The 17424-nt window shown below is 37.5% G+C and overlaps 1 protein-coding gene across 1 annotated transcript in view; it reads left to right on the top strand.

The window, feature by feature from the left end:
* The first annotated feature begins 311 nt into the window (after positions 1–311).
* The window catches only part of gpr4 (G protein-coupled receptor 4), a 41385-nt gene continuing 24272 nt past the window's right edge, over positions 312–17424 (top strand). Inside the window, exon 1 of the mRNA XM_014994547.2 lies at positions 312–414. The gene's annotated coding sequence lies outside the window, so the exon portion shown is untranslated. The remainder of the gene's footprint in view (positions 415–17424) is intronic.

The following is a 17424-nucleotide window of genomic DNA, read 5'->3' as shown; positions in this document are numbered from 1 at the left end:
TCAGGCAAGATAAGATGTTTCCAAATCAGTTTCATTCATTAAGAAAACTTCAGAAACTGTAACAAAAACTGCAGGTGTGAGTCTGTTTATGGTACATTTTTGGTTAAAAGCTGTTTGATTTTCATTCATTCACTCAATTTTACTTAAGTAAGAGTAGATTGTTCATAATAAAATTACTCAAGTAAAAATAAAAAGTACAACGCAATAAAATACAGAGAGAGAGAGAGAGAGAGAGAGAGAGAGAGAGAGCGAGAGCAAACTCCTCCTCCCTGGCTGTGAGTGTGGAGCTGGAGGCTCAGTGCGCCAGTGGAGCCGCTGCGCTGCGCTGCGCATCGATCACTGCGCGTCTATACGACACTTTTGTCCGGATACGCGCTGAGATACGGGATATACGGAGGATTTAAAAAGCAAAAAGTGAGTAACAACATCTATCTATCTATCTATCTATCTATCTATCTATCTATCTATCTATCTATCTATCTATCTATCTATCTATCTATCTATCTATCTATCTATCTATCTATCTATCTATCTATCTATCTATCTATCAGTTTTTCTCCTTTAACTTGTTAAAACTCAAACTGGCCGCAGCCTTATATTTAGCAGCTTTGCCGTTATTGACTGCAGATAATTAATAATTGATAAGTGATTCCCGCGGTTCGTTTCGGACCGGTTCTGAACCGTTTGGACTCTACCGGCTCAGACTGAAGGAATCTGACATCGAGCCGGTTGAAGTTTTTTCAAAGTTTTCAGATTTTTAGATTCCAGTTTTTGGCCCAGAGGAGGAAATTTAGAAAAGTTTGTGATTTAATGTGGCTTGAAATAATATGTGAAAATAAAAGCTTTAAATAAGATTTGGTTCAGTTTGAACCTCAGTTTTTACTGTAATGTCCTGTAAACTCGTCTGTAGATTAAATTAGATGATAATTTGATTTAATCTGATGGATTATTCTGCTCCTCCAGGTGGTTCACATGTTCAAGCTGTCAGGATCTTACATTGTTTCTGTAAAAAATGTGGAATTAATTCAGATTCAAATATTTCTGGGAACTCTTTTATTCACCTGTTTAAAAAATAAAATAAAAATAAAAACAGGAAAAATGTATTTTACATCAGTCAGAAAGTTTACGTCTGTTTCTCTCCAGCATGAAAACTTTATTTCAGGATTTTTATTGGCATGTTGGACGTTTTCTTTCTCTGGGGTGAATTTTTTTTTAATATATATTATAATTCAAATTATTTTTAAAGCTGAAAACTGGTTCCATATTCAAATTACTTGTTTTTCTATACAATTAATAAATACTATTTTAAATAAATAAATATCCTCATGAAAAAAGCAAAAATAAATATAATATATATATATTTTTTAACAGGATTATTTTTATTATTTTGTTTAGCACAGTTATATTCATTTAGAAGATAACATCTGTATAAAGTACGGTGGTGGCAGTATCATGCTGAGGGCCTGGATGTTGACTATAACAACATCCTGTCTGAATTTTACCAGGATTTTACATTTTTTTCTGCAACTTTCAAGAGAATATTTTATGATAATAATTTATAAATAAAATGGATTATTATTATTATTATTATTATTATTATTATTATTATTATTATTATTATTAGAATTTTTGAATAAAAATACTGAAATAAATTCCTAAATTTTTTTTTTTCTTTAACATTCAATGCAGCTGTATTACTTAATCAAAATAATCGTTCAGATTTATCACTAAAAGCTCCAAATTCATGTGAGGGTATGTAAACTTCTGACCAGCTCTGTATTGATTTGGTTTCCTTGGTAACGGAGATCCAGTTTCTCTCTTCCCACAAAGCCTTTTCTGCTTCGTCTTGGCTTTTCAAACTTAATTCAACACAAAGTCGCAGCAGAATCTGAAATATCTTAGCAAGAAAATAATAATAAAGATAAAATCCAGTGAAGCCAGATTAATGTTTCTAACTCTCCTCCTGTAAACGACACATTATTAATAATTCAAGAAAATAGCAGCCTCTCAGACTCCTCTGTCTATTTCTGATAGCAGTTTGACCTCCTATGGAAGATGAGCAGAGCAGCTTTAGCTAAGTGGTTAGCTGCGGCTAGCTATGGTTAGCTGTGGTTACCTATTGTTAGTTGTTGTTAGCTATGGTTAGCTGTGGCTAGCTGGGGTTAGCTGTGGCTAGCTATGGTTAGCTGTGGTTACCTGTGGTTAGCTGTGGTTAGCTGTGGTTAGCTGTTGTTAGCTGTGGCTAGCTGTGGTTAGCTGTGGCTAGCCCTGGTTAGTTGTGGTTCGTTGTGGTTCACCGTGGTTAGCTGTGGCTAGCAGTGGTTAGCTGTGGCTAGCCATGGTTAGCTGTGGTTTGTTCTTGTTCACTGTGGTTTGCTGTGGCTAGCTGTGGTTAGCTGTGGCTAGCCCTGGTTAGCTGTGGTTTGTTCTTGTTCGCTGTGGTTTGCTGTGGCTAGCTGTGGTTAGCTGTGGCTAGCCCTGGTTAGCTGTGGTTTGTTGTTGTTTGCTGTGGTTTGCTGTGGCTATCCGTGGTTAGCTGTGGCTAGTCCTGATTAGCTGTGGTTTGTTGTTGTTTGCTGTGGTTTGCTGTGGCTATCCGTGGTTAGCTGTGGCTAGCCCTGATTAGCTGTGGTTTGTTGTTGTTCACTGTGGTTTGCTGTGGCTATCCGTGGTTAGCTGTGGCTATCTGTGGTTATCCGTGGTTAGCTGTGGCTATCCGTGGTTAGCTGCGGCTATCTGTGGTTAGCTGCGGCTATCTGTGGTTAGCTGTGGCTATCTGTGGTTAGCTGTGGTTCGTTGTTGTTTGCTGTGGTTTGCTGTGGCTAGCTGTGGTTAGCTGTGGTTCATTGTTGTTTGCTGTGGTTTGCTGTGGCTAGCTGTGGTTAGCTGTGGTTTGTTCTTGTTCGCTGTGGTTTTCTGTGGCTAGCAGTGGTTAGCTGTGGCTAGCTGTGGTTAGCAATCTTTAGCTTTACTTACCTTTTCTCTACAAACCAGCAAACCAAGGGTGTCCAAACTTTTTGCCTGGGGGCCAAAAGTGTGAAGTTGAAAGAGGTCCAAAGGTCACAAAACTTTAATAGCAAAAACTATTTTCTTTTTTTTTTTTACCTGCTAAATAAAAAATAAACCAAACACACAATATGAGCAAAGCAGTCGGATTTCTGTAGACGAGAGATATGTAAATTGTAGATTTAAAATTTAAAAGATTTGTCAGATTCTAAAAAGAAAAACAATAAAACCGATTGTAAAGTTTTCATCTTCTAGATTTTTTTTCTGTTTGTTTTTTTATCTTCATTTTGACCCAGTTGCATGTTTTTTGTTTTTTGTCTTTTTGTATTAAAAGAAAGTAAATTCCAAACAAAAACTTGGATGAATGTTTTGTGTGGCATCATCAGTGAAAACTTTCCCCGCTCAGAAATGTTTCGAGAGCTGCAGATGAAATTAGAAACACAATTTTAAAGTTTGTTCACACAATAAGTTATTAAAAAAACTTCATCCTGCTACCACTTCCTGTCTTCTTCCTCTTTTATGCCTGTAGTAACTTCATGTTGGAGATCATGATATAAAAACAGTTTCTATCGCAGCTTTGTGCTAAATACACTCATGTTGATACAGCTGAAAAATCCCCTCATCCTTGTGCTAAAACATAAAAATTTGCATGTTTCCATTATGCAGATTTATTTTCATAATCCCAATTTGCCTGATTTCAAGGTGAATGGAAAGTGTAACTCCTACTCCGATGACTCAACATACAAATAATACGCAGCTGCAGCTGATATATAGTTTCTTCCCTTTTTCCTTGTGCTGCCCCCTTGTTTGTGACACTCTGGGGGGAGAGCCATAGCGAAAGGAAATGTTTGCTAACCAAAGGCAGGAGGTGGCAGGGTTATCAATCTGCAGACCAAGCTGGACAGGCTGAGATTATCCTGACACGTTCATGGGAAAATAGTGGATAAACTGGACATGAACGCTGAATACCGAGCAGAGGAAACAGTCTCAGGGGTTCCTGATGTAATGAAGGACGATTTGCAGAGGAATGTGTGACAGAGGATGAGATAGAGGTAGATGATCTGCTGCATAAGGAGCAGCTGAAGGCGGAGGCATCTTGCTTGCAGGGTGGGTGTCGTTAGCATCCTGTTTTTCAGCTTGTGTTATTCTTCTCTGGCTGTCAGCTCATGGCTCGGTCTGGGGTTTTTTTTCAAGCAGGTGTCATTTCCAGGTGAAACATTGACTCCACAGAAACCCAAATAAAGTAATATCTTTAACTGGTTTAGCCTCCAGACTGATGACTTCCTCACTGCAGCAGATCTGGGTCTATGTCTCATCTGCTCTCATTTAATCCATGACTGTCACAGTTTTCTGTTAACATTTTCTAGATTTCCCCCCTCTTATTCTCCTTCATTCCTGTTCACTTTAGTTTGTTTATATCAGTAGCTAACAGTTCACTAATGAGCTAATAGCGGAGATAATTGTTCAGCGCTTCAGAATTTTTGCTATTTTGCTATAAAAATATTTAGCACATTAAGCTTCTCTTAAATTAATTTTCTATATAAATTCTAAATTATTACTTTACCTAGCTGTTTTGTAAACTTTCAATTGAATAAAGTTTGACATTTCTGTTAGACATTTAAATTCGCGCTCTTATTTTGACAGTTTATAATTCCGTTTCCTCTCCTCGCGTTTTATTTTAAAGAAACTTTATTGAGCAATGACAAGCAGACATTTCTCAACGACAAGCAAATGAGGTACACGGATAAAAATACAACACTAACATGTTGGGGCTTAGCTCTTCAGCTAATTTAGCTTTAGCATTAGCCATAAAAAATAACAAAAAACCCAACTCAAAACCACATTTTTTTTTCTTTTCTCTGTGACAGCTACGCTACACACAGACCTGTTGCCGTAGCACCTGACAACAATTTAACACAAATAAACACTCAAACATTTTCCACACAAAGAACAGAAGATTCAGTCTGCTACAATTTTATGTTTTTAGGTTTGATGTTTATTTTTCGATTATTTATCAGTGATCTCTGCGGTAGCTTAGCTACCGCTGCTATTAGCTAAGCTAACACAGAGGTGGCTGATTAGCGAATTTAAACATCTGCTCTACTGATGATCTATCAAAGTTCGTGTTTATGTCGCCTTTAAAAGAATTTTTTTACTGAATCAAAAAGCACTGAAATCCACAGCACATCTACATGTTATGGTTGTCATAGTCAAGCTAGCATAGCTGAACTACTTCTGTCTCCCTCGCTATTTTTTTCTTAACTTAAACTTCTTCCTGACCTTGTTACCTAGTTGGCAATTAGTAGCAAAGCACTGCATCTCTTTTTATTTTATATATCACACATACATTTAAGATTTAGAGCATTATATTGACAACTTGACAGCTAAAACCAATGCTAGTCGTCGTTAGCGAGCAGGGAGACGGGGGCATGACCCCACTCTGCAAGCACCAGTTGGTATAATGTGTCAGCTGTTTTTGACCTGTTTCTAAATTCAGTGTATGAAATTCTGTTTTATGCGAGTTATTTGTGAATCATCCGCTGCTTCCTGTCTGATGACAGAAATTCACCGCCGCCGTCCCGCTCCCACACATGGCGCAATATTAAAAAAAACTGAAGCAACTCCTGAACAATGATTCATTTTTATTGACGTTTGTAAAAATAAAAATATCTCAATTTAGAACCACAGACTAAGCATTGAATGGCATTGAGCTGTTTTAGGTGGACATGGTTTTTCTTCATTAATTTTGCATTTAAGAAAAAGCTGCAGAGAAAACAAGAGCTGGTGAGTTTTAAGGGGGCAACTGAGTGACATAAATGAAAGTGGGAGTAGAGGAAAAGGATGATGACAGGACTAGAGGATAAATGGCAGCTCCAGAGGAAGGTGGATGTAAAAGAGATAACATTGAAGGTTTAATTGCCTCAAGAGGAGTTCGGATAAGCAGCACTTAGGAGCCGTGTGGTCAGTAATCACTGTGGTTAGCAGCTGCATTGGAAAAAATGACGCTTAGCAGCTGCTCTGACAGCAGGATACACGCCCAGCGCGCTACTTTGTCATTATTTACCATAAAACAACATGAGAACCTTCCACTGAATGAACATTCCTCAGCCTGAATTTTCCTCAACTTCACTTGTAACATAATGCTTCTCATTATTCAGAGCAATTACACGAGTGGGGCATGCACAGGGAAAATAACGGCTTTGTTAATGGCAAGAGGCAGTCATCTGGAAATGCATGCATCGCCGATGCTGTGTGGAAATGGCACATCCACTGCTAAACATATAAGATAGTGAGACCGGAGCGCTGGTGCACAACACTGAGAAATTCCTCTGTGTGTTTTAAAACAACAAGTGGTATAATCTCTGCAGAAATACTCAACTCTGCAGTTGGTGTCCTGCAACTTTTCACTGCAAAAACACAAAAGCTCACCAAGTATTTTTGGTCAAGCTTCTAGTGCAAATATCTCAGTACCCTTGAAATAAGACAAAAGTAACTTTTAGGTAACTTTTCGGCAAGATGTAGGAAGTTGTTTTAAGTCAATAATTCATTAATATTGATTAAAAAATTATAATTCCATTGGCAAATAATTTAAACTTATAACAAGGAAAAATGTTTTTTATAAACGAATTGTTAAAATGCAGATAGTCAGCGTGGGGCGCAGCGCTGCTCAGCGGCATAGATCTGCATTCCTGTGGCATGATGTATATTTTAATAACCTTCATGTGTTTTAATAATGTCCAAAAGCTAAAGTTTAACAACTCACCTGAGTAACTCTCCACCTGTATCTCCAGGCTTTCTTTAGTGACAGAGTCTTTTCCATTATTATTTCTAAACACAATCCTTTGCTAAGCTAGCTGTAGCGTCGCACTTTAGTCACCTCATGGTAAATAAATGGTTGTCAACATGCAATACTTTACAGACCACCAGTGGTCCAGACACCACAGCTTGAGAAAGACTGTGGTGTCCGATGATAGTAGCCACAGAGGCACACCCACTAGGAGGAAACAAACGCACCCAGTAAAACACTTTCATTCTATTGGCTGAGAGGTTGCCAGGCAACGGTACTTTTCTGTTCCAAGCACTAGCAGAAAATGATTCGCAAGCGGAGATTTGATCCAAGCAGAGACACATTTTGAGCGTGAATATGTGAAAGAGAGCAGAAGTTTTGAGTACAAGGATTAGAAGTTTTGGGAAGAAAGACTTTTACCGAATCAGGTCTGCTTTCAGATTGAAAATGTCCGCTCTCAAATTATGGCAGAAAAATTCCCCCATTGAAAGCCCGGCTGATTTCAGTTACTGACTGATTAACAGGCGTTTGCTGAACTGAAATCTTCTGAATCAGGTGAATTAAAGCAGGTAATCATCTGAACCAGCCAGGCGTTGGGGACACTGGTCTACACCACGGGGTTTAACTCAGTCCTCAGAGTCCTGCAGCTTTTAGAGTTACCTCCACTGCAGCACACCTGAGTCACATAATCAGGTCGTTAGCAGGAATATGAGGTTGATGGCGTCCCTCAAGGACACACTCACAGAGCTGAATAAAACGGCTGAATTTCCTCCTCAGTTGGCCATCGTAGTCCTGAGACTCCTCTAAACGGATCGGACCTTTGGCAGACCAATCTGATTTGGTGAGTCTGTTTGCAGATTAGTGAAGGTTTGGGGGGGTTTTCTGGTTAGTCGTTTGTGGCCTGATCTTAAATTGTCTGGTGTGTTTCTGCGTTTTTTCCATGGATGTTGTAATTAGAAATTTCTGCTTGGGAAATTGCTAGTTGATCTAGTTGCTCTCCTGCCCATCAGGCTTCAGTATCAATAGTCTGAAAACGGTTTCCACTGTTTAATGTTTAAACTATAAAAATAAGCAGCTATATGGGTTGTCTCAAATATTTATGGACTTCAGCTATTAGCTCTGCCTTATTGTGCAAAAATCTTAACTTTTACTTCTTGTTTCAAACAAAAGATAATTCGTTAAACTTCTAGACTCTCCTGTATCATTTCCACACGTCTCAGATGAATCTATTTTAAACGACATTTTGGGTTTTAGCATTAACAAGCCTTAGTCAGGCCTTACTGGATGTTTCCTGTTCCTTCCTTGTGCTAGAAAGAAACAAAACAACCCGACACTCCTTCTTTTGTCCTTCACAAACCCACTGTCCTCATTTCTAACCGTGCGTCCAACAATGCTCTGCAAGGGTCAACTGGCCTCCTGTGAGGACTTTAGAGACAAGAAAAGCAAACGATGTCCAACAAAAGCTCCACCTGTATAGATGGATAGGTAGCATCAGATTTCAGGAGCTCCAAAGAAGCAGAAAAAGCTCAAGAAGAAGAAAGTAAACTTCAGTTTGTGTCTCAGAAAACTTGGACTGTAACTGTGAGATGTAACTGCGAAGTGAGAGACGTCAGCCTCCGTGATCACAGCTCGTCTAATCGGGTAATTGGTGTAGAGGCGACAAGTGTCACAGCTCTGCTAGCTAGCTAAAGGGATGACTCACACCAACACACACACACACACACACACACACACACGCGCACGCGAGTGGGAGGCAGCCAATCAGGCTGCAGGGATATGGTTAATTGGGAGTCCCTGAGCGGGGTGTTGATTTTGTTCCAGTGCGTTTCCTTTTTTTTTTTTTTTTGTGGCCGAGCGTCTTTTTTTCTCACTCTCAGTCAATAGCTGATTTGCATCAGGAACATCGTCTCCTGCCAGCGAACGCTTTGTTCACTGCAAAAATACCAAATCCCACCAAGTATTTCTGGTCTATTTCGAGGACAAATATCTGATTACACGTGAAATAAGACAAAACTAACTTTTTGGCAACATCTAAGAGCTTTTTTAAAGTAAATATTTCCTTAAAATTGATGAAAATGTTACAGATAAACCAGAAAATTCCCCATGTTTTAGTGAAATCGAGTATTTTTCATCAATGCCAAGGAACTATTAGCCAAAAACAAGCTCCTATATCTTGCTGAAAAGATTCTTGTAAGTTAGTTTTGTCTTATTTTAAGTGTAATATGACATTTAGACTAGAAACTAGACAAAAATCGTTGAGTGTTTTTGCAGTGTTGGTTGTCATGGTGACCCTGCAGATCAATCAATCAATCAAATTTTATTTGTATAGCACATTTCAGCAGCAAGGCATTTCAAAGTGCTTTACATAATTTTAAACAGTGAGAAAGAAAAAGAAAGTGATAAAAAGAAAAGATAAAATCACAGCCTAACAGGACAAGGCCTCCAGCCTTGCAGCACCAGGCTCCGTCCGCCTGTTTCGCGAAAATTTTGCGCTAGGACTTTCGCTGTCCTACGCGGATTTTGTGCAGCTTTCTAAGTTCTGAGCTGTTCAGGTTTTTCTGTCTTGTATTCATTTTATTTTGTTGCTGTTAGGTTGAAGATTTCAGTGAGCTCACATCTGGGAAATCGTCCTGTCCCATCTCTTTATTGAATTATGCTGCTGGAACAGAATCAGACGATGAAGCTCTCATTACAAACCCAATGATGGATTGCTTGGCGACTTACCTACTTTAGGAAGCTTATTTATTTGGAAATATCGATTCCCATTGAAAGCTTTCATGACCAAACATCAAATCAAACTTGCTAATTTGCTTTTCTTTATTCGCATCCACATTTAACGAACATTATATATATATGGACCTTTCTATGTTTGTCTCAGCTCCATGAAATCAGATTGTTTTTCATTTCATGACAGAAACAATCAGGTTCAATGTATTAATGGTTGCTGTGGTAAAAGTTACTTTTAAGTTTTTTTAGTCATTTAATTTCCCTTTGGGATCAATAAAGTATTTTCAATTTGCATTTTGTCTCATTTCAAGATAATATATCTGCACTAGAAACTAGACCAAAAATACTTGGTAAGATTTTGTGTTTTTGCAGTGTACAGGAAGGACATTTAATCATTTTAAATGATATTAATATTTATTGATACTTTCTTTGAACAAGCAGAGAAAATGGTAAAAATAATAAGCTTTGGGGTTTTTCAAACATCATTAGTTGGAATTTATGTTAATTCATTGTGATAAGTTGCGATAAATGATAAACGATACGATAAATGGCCACTCCTATGTGGAGGCTCCCAGGACTTGTGCTATGAAAAGGAAATGCGGTTCATATTGCAATAAGAGCTTGGCCATTAAGTTCTCTGTATAAATAAGACTTCAAATGCAATCCTAAAATTTACAGGAAGCTGTTGTGGAGAGGCTAAATCAGGAGAAACATGATCCGTCTGTGTGGAAAGAGTCAATACCATCGCTGCTGGTTCCAGATGGACACAAGGCCACAGAAAACTAATGTGGAAGAAATTTATTTATTTATGGATAAACAGGTTGACTGGGAGGCTCAGAAATAAAACTATTTCCTATAAAAAAAACTACTAAAAGGTTTCCCTATACGCAGAATTTAAAATGCATAAATACAAGAGCTGGAACAATTAATCGCGATGAATCGATTATTGAAATAATCGTCAACTAATTAGTAATTAATCGTTAACTGAAGCATATAGTCTCAAAAAAATGCTACCAATTGAAAAAAAGTTTAGAGCAGCAATTAAGCCAAAACTGTACAATATATATATACTTTTAGCATTTAAGACAAAAACTCATTTATTTTTTTTAGTCAAACTTTTAGCTTCACCCAAATCAATCTGACTTAAGGAATGTGACATCATTGTATTTAGGCAATAAAATGTTTAATTGCTTATTTAAAAAATTTTATTTGTTTTTTTTGTGCATATTTTAATGTTGTAACATAAAGAAAACTTAACTGGTTAAATGAAAAGTCTGTGTCAATATTTTAATCTGATTAGTTGATTAATCGTTAAAATAATTGATGAAATACGAAGATATTTGCAGTAGAAACTAGAACAGAAATACTTGGTAATATTTTGTGTTTTTTGCATAGTTTTGTCTATTTATCCTCACCTGCATGTATGCGGCCCACAGAGTTTGTTTTGTTTTTCATTCAGTGGGTAGAAAATCCAGAAATTAAGAGTAGAAAGTACAGCACAAATTATTATTTTTTTTTTTAAATAAAGTTACTCAAATAAATGTAACTAGTTAATATTCATGTCTGAGGGAAGCAGAGACACAGCTGACCTTAAAGGACACTAGTGGTCGTGGTGCATATTTTTAAGTTTAAAGTAAAAATAAGAGCATTGAGGTCAAAAGCTGAATGACTGCTGTCAGTGTGAATGGAGGAGGGAAACCCCCCGCTGCAAAATAACAGAAGCCAGAACAAGTCAAATGCCTTCTGGAGAAAAATGCTTTTATTTAAAGCAAAAAAATGTAAATGCTTAAATACACCAACAGCTTCACAAGATAACTTAAATTTGTTCAGTCAGTGGAATTAGGAGTCAAACAGCCAATGAAAACTAAACTATGAACTTAAATAATAAGTTGACTACATTGGTGAAATGAAAAAAATAAACAGCAACAAACGTTCTTTCATGTGTTTCAGAAAGTGCAGTTAGGAATTATAAAAGTGAATATAAAGCTTGATGAACTAGAATTTTTTTAAATATCGGGATGGATACAGATATTAATATCACATCGGTGCGTCTCTCGTCATGCAGAACAACTTCAGGAAGTAAATTTAAATTCTTTAGATTTTTTTAACTTCTCGTTTACTGCAAAAACAAAATCTCAATTTTTGGTCTAGTTTCTACTGCAAACATCTTAATGCATTGAAATGAGACAAAACTAACTTACAAGTAACTTCTTAGAAAGATACAGAGGCTTGTTTTAGTAAAAAAAATTCCTTAATATTGATTAAAAAGATAATTTACATTATAACATGGGAAAAATGTCTTGTTATAAGTAAAAATATGGAACTAGAACTGGGATGCCAGGTAACGGGCTGGGCGTGGCTGGGGTTGCCAGGTAACGGGCTGGGCGTGGCTGGGGTTGCCGGGTAACGGGCTGGGCGTGGCTGGGGTTGCCGGGTAACGTCGCAGTGGAACATTCTACCAGTGGTACTAGAACTTTTTGATCAATATTAAGGAATTATTTACTGAAAACAAGCTCCTATATATTGCTAAGAAGTTACTTGTAAGTTAGTTAGTTTTGTCTTATTTCAATGTGTACTAGAAAGTTAACTTGACCAAAAATACTTGGTAGGATTTTGTGTTTTTGCAGTGAAAACTGGACACTGTTGGGTATTTCCAGCAGGACAAAGATCCCAAACAGAACTGGTTTTACTGGTTAAAGCTGCTGAAGGTCATGACCTCAACCTCATGGGAAATTTGTGGCCTTAAAACCAGAAAAAAAAGGTGTAAATTAACTTCATGAATTCTGCGTAGAGTATAAAACGAAAGTTTGTTTCTCTTCAGATGCATCGTCACTTTCTGATGGCGACCTGGAGTTCTTGTGAAAGTGCTACAGGTCAGGTTGTATGTAAACACGGACGGTGGCGTGATTAAACATTAAACTCATAACTGGCTGCATGTTTTATTGCAGCGTTGCGGTTGAGCATGTCGCTGCATGTTGACGAAATGACAAACCTGATGGCCAGCTGCCCAGAACTGGAAGCTAAACAAAACAAATGGAAAAGACGAGAGGCAGAGGTGTCAAAACTACTCGCATTCTAACAGATGCCTCCATGAAAAGATATTCTAGTAAAAGTAAAAGAACAAGTTGGACTGTTTTACTCAGAGTAAAGTACAAAAAGTCTAAAGTAATTTTCACCTTCAAGAATACAAAATGACTTTTGATATGCCTAAAATACTAAAGATTTTGCTGACAACATGCTCTGTGTTGGCATAGAAATTAAAAATACTGATTCAGCCTAGCTTTTCTTCGAACCAATCACAATCATCTAGAAACGCAGCGGATTCGTTATGAATCATTTATTGAGCCAAAAACATGGAAGGATGTTTTAAAAACAAGGGTAAAGATGGGAAATGTTTTGTTTTGTATCAACAGGAAACTTTTCAACAAACTGTGAGACGTCACATGTGGGGTACCCCAAGGCTCAGTCCTAGGACCCCTTATTTAATATCTACATGCTCCCACTGGCTCAGGTTGTAACAGGAATAAGATTAGCTACCATAACTATGCAGATGATACTCAGCTCTACATTATGATGTCACCAGGTGACTCGGAATCGTCCAATCACTGAACAGAAGCTTAGAACAGATAAATGTGTGGATGAGTCAAAACTTTCTCCAGCTGAACAGAAACAAAACTAAAGATTTATCTTTGGATTTAAAGAGGAGCGATCTGGAAACAACACACAGATTCAGTTATTACAGCTGGAAACTGAGGAAGAAAAAGTAGTTTAACTGACTTTGATCATAACATGTCTGTTGGTGCCAGATTATTTCAAATCCCATGAATCTTTGCACTGCAAAACCACAAAATCTTACCAAGTATTTTTGGTCTATTTTCTAGCGCAGATAAGTATAGATATTTATACCCTATAAGCCTTTTCACATTTGTAAGTGATATATAAACTCAAAGTAATTAATAAATCTGCAGCAGAATGCAGTGATGCTTGCTGTAAAAATGAAACTGTTAGCCTTGTCAGCTAGCAGCATCCTTCCTCCCTCTTATCTCTAATGATCACGGCTGCAGGAAGGAGAAACCACCAGACCTTTTCCATCCAACTACAAACTGTTCAATGTTTTGTGATAACCATGATAAGACGTTTTGACGTGCATCGATCTCACATTATCAGATCTTCGTTCCTCTTCCTGTGTTTTGGAAGAAAGTGAAGTTGTGCCAGTAACACTTATACCAGGGCTGTCAGAACATTTTCTCACATGGACCAAAATCTTTGAGTAAGAAGTATTGTGGCGAGCTGAAAAAATAAAAATTAAACTAAAATGAAGTAAATAAACACATTTATCCTGAGTTATAAGGCAGGATTTGTGTCACACTCTTTCAAAAGGCTTTAATCGTTTCAATAAAAAGTGATTTGTGTGCAGCAAAGGTGGCTTTTCGTAAAGTCTCTGAATCAGTGTGGTGAAAATAGAGTTGAAGCGTCTGGAGATAATGCTGAAGATGCAAAAGCCGCTGTGAGTTTGTAATAAAGTAAAAAGATGCACTAGAATCACTGGCTGAGTTTCCACTGCAGTGCATCAAACTTGGTCAAAAAACACCAAAAATACATTTCCATTAAAAAAGAAACGCAATTAAAATCACATGTAAAGAAGTTTGTTCATGTGATAAGTCACTAAAAAAATGCTGTGCCATCATCCTCCGACCACTTCCTGCTTTCTTCTTGGTCGTTTCCATCCTGTTGCTGATTACATGACTAGTCTACACTGCAAAAACACAAAATCTTAATTCAAACTATTTTGGTCTAGTTTCCAGTGTAAATATCTTAGTATATTTGAAATAAGACAAAACTAACTGACAAGCAACTTTTCAGCAAGAAATGGAAGCTTGATTTATGTCAGTAGTTCCTTAATATTGATGCAAAAATATTTGTTCCAGTGGAGGATTATTTCACTTATAACACATTTTCCCATATAATCAATATTAATGAATTATTCACTTAAAACAAGCTCCTATTTTGCTAAAAAGTTATTTGTATTGTATATTCATCTTATTATTAATTAAAAAGTTATAGTTCCACTGGTATAATATTCCACTGCTCCGTCACCTAGCAACCCCAGCCCAGCCCGTCACCTAGCAACCCCATCCAAGCCCAGCCCGTCACCTAGCAACCCCAGCCCAGCCCGTCACCTAGCAACCAAATTCTAGTTCCACTGGCAGATTATTTCACTTATGACATGAGAATAATGTCTTGTCATAAGTGGTAATAGTACTTTAGGTCAATGGAAACACAGCTGTTGAAACAAACTAATCCAGATTCAGTTTAATATCCAAGTCTATGCTTGGATGATTGATATGTCAGTTTGCTTGTTTACTCCATTTCTCTTTCCCTGCTTTGATTTGGTTCATAATTTCGTGCTGATTTCTATCGTTGTGTGTCGATACTGAGTGGGTTTTGAATTTGGGTCAATAATTTGAATCTCACCCAGGCTGAAGATGAAAGAGATTAGATTTGCTCACGTCACTTCTCACCATTAACCAGAACAGATCTGACCAATCAGAGAGAGCGAGACACGACAGGAAGTGGCGACGGAAACAGCTACATCCTGGCAGCATGCTGCACTGATAAAAATATCCTGCCCTAGCTACTTAAAAAAAATAAGGCAACTAATTGCATAATTTATTTATGTTTATTAAGCAAGACTGGTATTTGTTTAAAGTACTTATTTATTTCTTTATGTATAAAATAAATAATTTTGTCAACTAGAATAGCAAAACTGAACTTTGTATGAATTATTACATTTTTTTTAAATAAAGACTGAAACAATAAAAACATTAACTATCTGTTCAATACAGCACATTTTATTTTTTATTCCTTCACATTAAAGAAATGATGGAAACCACCTCGCTTCTTTCTAAAAATCACAACATCGTCTGCAAACATCATCATTTGGTTTATTACTAAAATGTTTCATTGAACAAAAATTATGCGTATTGCAACAACACATTATTATTATTATTATAGTTATTTTAGTTAATTATAATAACCTTTATTCAGACCATGAGAGACAAATGTTTCTTTTGCTTCGGTGTATGTAAACTTCTAGCTGTAACTGTCTTTGTTACCTGACATTTCATCAGATATTAGCGTCTGCGCTCCGCTGGCTGTCCGGTTGTGTTTGTCAGCAGCCTGAGACTCGCCGCTGCTGCAGCTTGTCCTCATAAACAACTGGAGGTTTTTCTGCAGCCCATCATTAAAGCTGCTGACAGCGTCGTCATTTGTCCGGGGTTCAGTGCCCGGTTGAGGACTCTGTGTGCAAATCACTGTGTTCCTCCAACGCTGCTGTGCTGATGCAATGCACGAGTACAAAAAAAGGGGAGGAGGAGGAAGGATGGATTGAACCTGTTAAAGCAGGTGTGTAAAATAACTGGTTTTCTGCAGCAGCAACCTGCTTGAAAGCCAATCAGGCTTATGTACAGCAACATGCTAATCTGCATACCGGTGCGCGCACGCCTCCAAATCCCCTGGTTGTACAGTAACAAGCTCCGCTGATCTGGTCAGAGTCAGAAGTAGCCAATAAACCTCAGAACCGTGGAAAACATTGCAGGTGACATTTTTATGGAAGTCATTAATTTTCCCTGCAGGTCGTCCGGTCGAGCCGACCAGGCTCTGAATCAAAGACTGCAGCAGTCAATCAAGCATGAAATGAATAACCACCATTCGCTGCTGTTAACCTTCACTTGTAGCTGGAATGCCTCTTTTTTCCTTTCAAACACACTTTTCACTTCTGTTCAGTGTAATGAGTGACCCCTCTTAAACCCGGTTTATGGGATTTTATTTTGTTATGGTAGAGCTTACAGGGAAGTATTTCAAAATCCTCTGTATGCATACACACACACACACACACACACACACACACACGTCTGTTACTTTGTGTTAAGATGGTCATAATATGGACTGCAACATTTAAAACAGGAACTATGTGGACATAAGTTGGAGTACACTGCAAAAAACATAATCTTACCATGTATTTTAGGCCCAGTTTCTATTTTAATGCACTTGAATGAAACTTTTCAGCAACATATAAGAGATTATTTTAGGTAAATAATTCCTTAATGTTGATGGAAAAGTTCCAGTTCCATTGGCAGATTAATTCATTTAAAACAAGACATTTTCCCATGTTATAAATGAAATGATCTGCCAGGGGAACTAGAACTGGTTGCTAGGCAACGGGCTGGGCTTGGCTGGGGTTGCTAGGTAACGACGCAGTGGAACATTCTACCAGTGGAACTAGAACTTTTTCATCAGCATTAAGGAATTATTTACTTTAAAAAGCCCTTACATCTTGCTGAAAATTTACTTGTAAGTTAGTTTTGTCTTATTTCAAGTCAGTAGAAACTAGACTAAAAATACTTGGCAAGATTTTGTGTTTTTGCAGTATATAAATAGACTCCTGAATGACTGATGAGGCAACCTGAGCCGAGAGAACAAATAGAGCAAAATCTAATTTACTGTGTAAATAACCTGGTTTATTTGGCTTGTATTGCATTTCTAATTAACAAATATTCACATTGCTAACAGAAACACAACCCAAACTGGTTCAACCTTTTCTGTTTTAAAATATTTCAACAAACGTATAATCTCCAAAGAAATGCAAACATCTAAATATTCTGCATGTCTTTGCTGAACAATGCGGTGAGCAAACCTTTGAAAAGGTCAATCAGGAATCCGTCTAATCCCAGAAAGGAAGGAAGGAAAAGATTCCTGGAGAATGCGACGCTAATTATTTCACAAACCAGTCCAGACTACACAAAGGATCAAAGCCTCTGCTGACCTTTTAACCTTCAATAAATTTTCTTCTTGGATTTCTGTTGGTGTTTTTACAGGGTAGTGACTGTAAATAGGCACGCTCT

This window comes from Poecilia mexicana, unplaced genomic scaffold (assembly GCF_051168715.1).
Source record: "Poecilia mexicana isolate PSO_F unplaced genomic scaffold, ASM5116871v1 scaffold_13, whole genome shotgun sequence".
In the NCBI taxonomy this organism is placed as follows: domain Eukaryota; kingdom Metazoa; phylum Chordata; class Actinopteri; order Cyprinodontiformes; family Poeciliidae; genus Poecilia; species Poecilia mexicana.
Note: the sequence above shows the minus strand (reverse complement) of the source record. Positions and strands in the feature narration are given on the sequence as shown.